The sequence below is a fragment of the Pelophylax lessonae genome, assembly GCF_965119305.1.
Source record: "Pelophylax lessonae genome assembly, chromosome: 13".
Lineage (NCBI taxonomy): Eukaryota > Metazoa > Chordata > Amphibia > Anura > Ranidae > Pelophylax > Pelophylax lessonae.
The window spans coordinates 40560598-40566597 of NC_138780.1; positions in this window are offsets into that span (position 1 = coordinate 40560598).

Below are 6000 nucleotides of genomic sequence, written 5' to 3' on the forward strand. Positions count from 1 at the left end.
AGTGTCATTAGTACAGTAACAGTGCATATTTTTTAGAAACGGATTACTGTATTAATGTTACTGGTCCCCAAAAAGTGTCAAAAGTGTCAGTTATGGCGCTTTTCCACTGCATGGTATAGCTCGGTTTGGCGCTTTTCCACTGCATGGTACCGCATGGTACGTGTCAGAATGGTTCGGTACGGTTTGGTACAGCGGCACTTTTCCACTACATGGTACGGCTCGGTACGGCTCGCTTAAACAGTACCACCTTAGTTGGGGTTCCAAGCGGGCCGTACCTATACCATATCCCACAATCCTTTGCATGCAGCCTTTATTGTTTGTCACTACTAGCCACTGATTGGTCAGAGAATCATTGTAATCCCACCCACTTACTACTTTAAAAAATGGGAACACATGCTGTCAAAAAATTGTGGGACTTTGCATGAGGTGTGGCCAGTATACACATAATGATAATAATATCACACTATACATCTGCTGGTAAGCATATAGAAGCATAAGGTTAACATTATGTGTTTATTAACATATCCATAGCAGTTAACATGAAGTACAGAAAATACAAGACAAGTAAAAGGGGACATAAATAGGGTACTTATGGATAACATGAAATGACCATAAGAAGTAATAAAAAATAGTAGCAAGATAAACCAAAGGGCGTAGAGTGTAAATGAATATTGGTAATAGGATACATGTTGAATATGGCAGAGGAATTTAAATGGCCTCCATGGCTCAACGCGTTTCGTAAAAAAGTGTTTCACTTCATCAGGAGCAGGCACATTTCTAGTTTAATGGAATATTGGTTGTCAATGAGACTGTGGATCTCCCAGAAAAAACGTCCCTGTTGGGAACTGAGGGGGCACAGTCCCCGTACAGGGCCAAACTGCAAGGTCCAATAGCATGGTGTGGATTCCCAAACGTAGGTCTTGGGCTAAATAATCAGATAAAAATCTGCACTGTGGCGAGGGCAGGGACGGCTCCCAGCATCACAAGTTGTTCAAAGGGAGGACAGCTAATCAGGGATGGAAACTCAATTGCACGAGTTTAATTTAAAGTCCCTCTTTTTTCCTTTTATTCAACATCCCCTTTCCTCCTCTTTTTTTCCCCTTGTCCTGGAAAAGCAAACTGAGCCAAGCAGAGCCAAGCAGTGCCCAGTGGAGCCAAGCTTGTGCTTGCAGTGGAAAAGTGCCATTAGTGTCCTAATTGTCTGCCGCCATATCGCAGTATCGCAGTCAGGCTATAATTTGCTGATCGCCGACATTACTAGTAAAAATAAATAAAAATATCCCATAATTTGTAGACGCTTTAACTTTTGCGCAAACCAATCAATATACGCTGATTGGGATTTTTGTTACCAAAAATATGTAGCAGAATACATATTGGCCTAAACTGATGAAGAAATTCGATTTTTTTATTGGATATGTTTTATCCAGAAGAACCCACACCCAGGGGGAGGCCTTGAATTTGACACATACTTGACAGTGGGGTCACTAGAGGGGAGCAAAGGGGGGCAATTGCCCCCCCCCCCAGTTTATTCCTTGCCCCCCCCCCCATGTGCCCCCCCCCCCCCGCTAAATTAGGCTGCTGGCCACTAGATAGCGGAGAGATTTCTCCTGTCCATAAATGTCGGTGTGTGTTTGCTTGGTGTGGTTAATACATTCTCACACTGCACAGTTCCCCCCAACATGGCTGCACAAATGGGAGAGGAGAGAAGCTGGGTCTGCTCTGCCTTCTCCCACCCCAGCAGCCGACAGATGGTGAATGTGATGCCTCTGAGTGACGAGCCTCCGGGACCATCAAAATGTGAGTACTGTGACCGGACTCTTTCCTTCAAGTCTCTCTCCCTCCCCCTCTTCCTTACTTTGTATTCAGCAGTAGCTGTTATAACTGCAGTCATGAAGAGAGTTTATAATTGTGTCACCAGTCAATGGTGGGACTTGGTCCTTTGTTCTTTTAAAGTGGTAGTAAACTTGCATTGCATGTAAAAAAAAAAACCTGCAGGACAATACTAACACATTATGAAATACTTACCTTAAAAAGAAGCCTTCCTGACAGGGCTTCCATCGTCACCCGTTCTTCGATGACATCAGTCACTTGCACAGCATGGAGCTCTAAAAGGTACAGTACGGGTATGCCGTTCCTTCAGAGTGCATACACCGGTGACGTCACTAACTGCATACTGTGTGAATATTTCCTAAACCGTGCAAGTTTGGGAGATATGTACTCTACTTAGAGTATAGGTAACCCATAAGCTTCATGTACACTACAGCTTCTAAATTTAGGAAGCTTTTGGTGTTTTTTTGACCAAAGCTCCTAAGCTCAACTTCATAAAAGTCCATGTGTCCATGTACACAGACGTTTAGCAGAGTTTAGGAGCTGCTGCGGTTAGATGAGGTTCAACCTCCCTCAACTGCCCTCTCTTAAATGTGGAAGAATTACATTCAGTATAGGAAAGTTTTGAACGCCTGCAACAAAAGGCAGAAAAATCGCAACGTGATTTTGATGCATATTGCGTTTTCCCACGGCCGGCATTCATAATAGGCTATTTGTATATGAAGCCTTAATATAGGCTTACCTGTAGGTACAAGTTCAAAAAAGAGGTTTACTACCGCTTTAAGTGGGTTCACATTGGTTTGCTATAGCTTGGCTGCATAGTTGGTGTATCTGCAGTTTTACTGCCTTTTAGGTTGCATTTTTTTGTGTATTTTCTGAAAGCACATGAATAGTCTGTATGCTTCATCTCTGACCCATTTTCAGAAAATGTGACAAAAACTCAGGAAAACTGCAGATACACCAGCAATGTAGCCAAACCACAGCAAATCAATGTGAACTCAAAAGCTTGTGCACACTTGCAGCAGGCACTACCACTCCACTGAAAAATGATTCATTCTCAGGGTCACTTTTTAGAAGTATTTGACAGGCAGTAAGGAGGTGATATCATACCTCTTTACTGCCTGTTTTAACCCCCTTAAATGCCAAAGCATGCAGGTAATAGTATGGTGCACTTTGAACTTCACTTTATGTCCATTGCTCTCATGCAATGTGCTCTCACCTTATTTTCTACACATGCAATACCTTAAGAGAGCACTTGAAATAAGGTGGAGTTCAAACAAAATTATACACTTCAGTGGAGCGCCTAACAACAGAACATTTGAGGACATTTGTTAAAGTGTAACCAAAGGCAAAACTATTTTTTTTTTGTTTTAGTCAGTTTTTATTGCTGTCTGTGCACCCATAAGGGAGATTCATCCTCTCTATTTGTCCTGTTTAGAGTTATCATCAAATGTGGAAGTAAAAGCAAATCACAAATTTTGGGTTGTCCCAAGGCCAGGATGTAAAATAGTGAAGATATCTAATATTTTAGTATCTTTAGGAGTTTCCGGATGATTAGTATAGATAACCAGACTGACTTAAAACAAAGTGTGACTTTATTGCCACACAGTTGGCATCATAAACACAATGTAAAAAGTATAACAGTTCAGTTCAGTGTAAAGATAGAAAAAATATAACTGCAGTGAATCTAGGAACTGCTATTCCTTTGTCCACATCCATAATTATTAAATCGAAAGTATGTGAAAGGTAAAACTCACATTGTATGGGACCAATACATATAGTGGATTACCATAGCCAAAGGACTTTATTGGACAGGTATAGCATTGGTGAGCACACAAATTGTGTAAAAAATACAAATTGTATTCATAATTAAAAACAGATACTTATACATAGCATCACAGCGACAAAGATAAATCATGCATGATTCAATGTAAAGATACAGACAATCATATGGTTCAAACGATCATATGGTTCGACGCATTTCGCCAGCTTGTGAAGTGGCTTCTTCAGGAACCAATGTGGTCAATTCATGTATCCTCTAATCATAAGAGAAGAAGACACATAGGTAAGTACATTTAACAATTATTGCATAGATACTAAAGTATGCCTTGCATGGCAAAAACACACACAGGCATCTTGTGAATGTTAACATGCTCACCTAGTTCACAGATATAGTTACTTTTAGGACTCATGATGTCTTGCTATTCATATAGCCAGGAACAGATATCTTCCGATGTATGACCCTTGTGGGGGTCAGATATGCCTAAATGGCATAGTGGATCGGACCCAATCCAAAAGTTCCCCAATGCACAATTACTGACAGCCAGATACCAACAGGTATAGAGATATCCAGCAATTATTGGGAATTCTCATAGAAGAGAAGGGGAACAATATATATGGAAGGAAGAAGTTGGCAGCATCCAAAATCTATAAAAAGATAAAAATAAGAGGAAAAGAGAAGGAGGGGGAGCATAGGTCATTAAGAAGGCGTGGCATGTATAATTTCAGGGATGTCATTATAAAGTATGATAACCAAGATAAATGACAGTCAGTTTGTGCTACATGGAACATAATGATCAAGGTATAAAACTAGCAAGCACATATAGATACATTCATTGATTCTAAGTTCAGGTGTCCCCATGTTTAATATATAGCAACAGCATAGGGGGAGATAGGTTAAAACGCATGTTGCAACAGAATGTTTGAAAAATGTTATAATCTATAATTTTCAAGGGTCCAATATTGGATCATGAATAGGCAAAACATGGAGTGCAGGCAACCAGTGGTATATATCTGTACTCACCTATGTATGTATAGATAGGTTAAGGGCAGAAAAAAGTGCTAGTGTAGCTGTAGCTATGCCAAGTTATAGATGGTAAACAGACCAAAGCTTAACCCATATTCGTATCCATGACAAAGAGAAATAAAGTAGCCAAGAAATGAACAGAATGAAGAAGGAGACTTCCTACCTTCCTAGTGAATGCGCTCTGGAACGAGGCCGGACGCCGATTTTTGCGGCAAGATTTGCCGCTGCTACCGGCGTCCCTGCATTGTGCGCATGAAATGGAGAAGTTCAGTTCAGTGTAGGTAAAAATATAAGAAATAAAAGCTACTTATGAAAAGTGTGTCCAACTTGAAATCATGGCTGTATAAGCACGTGTGTTCTTTAATGTCCTTCTACTCTAAGCTGCAAGTTCAAGAAGAAGCAGGAAATTACGTCTTTAGGTTTCTGAGAGCAAGCACCTGTTTAGGGTTGTCAAAGAGTATATGTAAAGTCCTTGTGTTTGTATGTGTCTGTGATGTGTGTGTGATCTCTCCTAGTGTGCATCTTCTTTCGTGAGTGTGATCTCCCGGCTATTTATCTTATATGTAGACGTCATAACTTCACAACACTCAAAACCTTGCATGGCATACATCATTTCTGCTAACTTCAGTTATTTCTATACAAGAGGAGGTACTAAATTCATAAAGTCATATATGGACTTTGATCGACAAGCCAACATGTAACACTCATGTCTAATATCATGTTATGTTATATAACCAAAGAGCTTCTTAAGGCTGCATTCACATGTCAGCGTTTGGATCGCGGGCAGAACCGTTGCGGTTCTGCCCGCGATCCATAAGCTCACATGTGAACGGAGCCTAAGTAATACATATTACCAACTTATACAACATTAAGTAAATACATACAAATACTATTCATTTTGACTGAGATTACACTAATCCTAACTAACATTATTTAAACAAATATATGTATTATTCCTTGTATTACATAGAACCTGTCTATTCTTGACTTCCCATGACCTTCTATACCAGATACCTTATATGCAATCCTCCAACTGACTACATACACCAGAAACATCTGACATTTTACTGCCTCAGCTGAATAACTTCATCACTAATCACCCGATCAAGGTCATTCACACATATTAATATTAATATTATGTTTGAGTACACCCCTCACATTTTTGTAAATATTTTTTTTATATCTTTTCATGTGGCAACACTAAGCGCCGGTTCACACTACCGCGACGCTACTTCCCGGGGCGACCTTCGAGATCGCGGTGCGAGCAGCGCGCCGCGACCTCGGAGCGGCCGCCACAGACTTCATAACATTGAAGTCTATGGCGGTCGCCTCCTGGTCGCCCCAAAGAAACTCCGGACCCTCTTTCT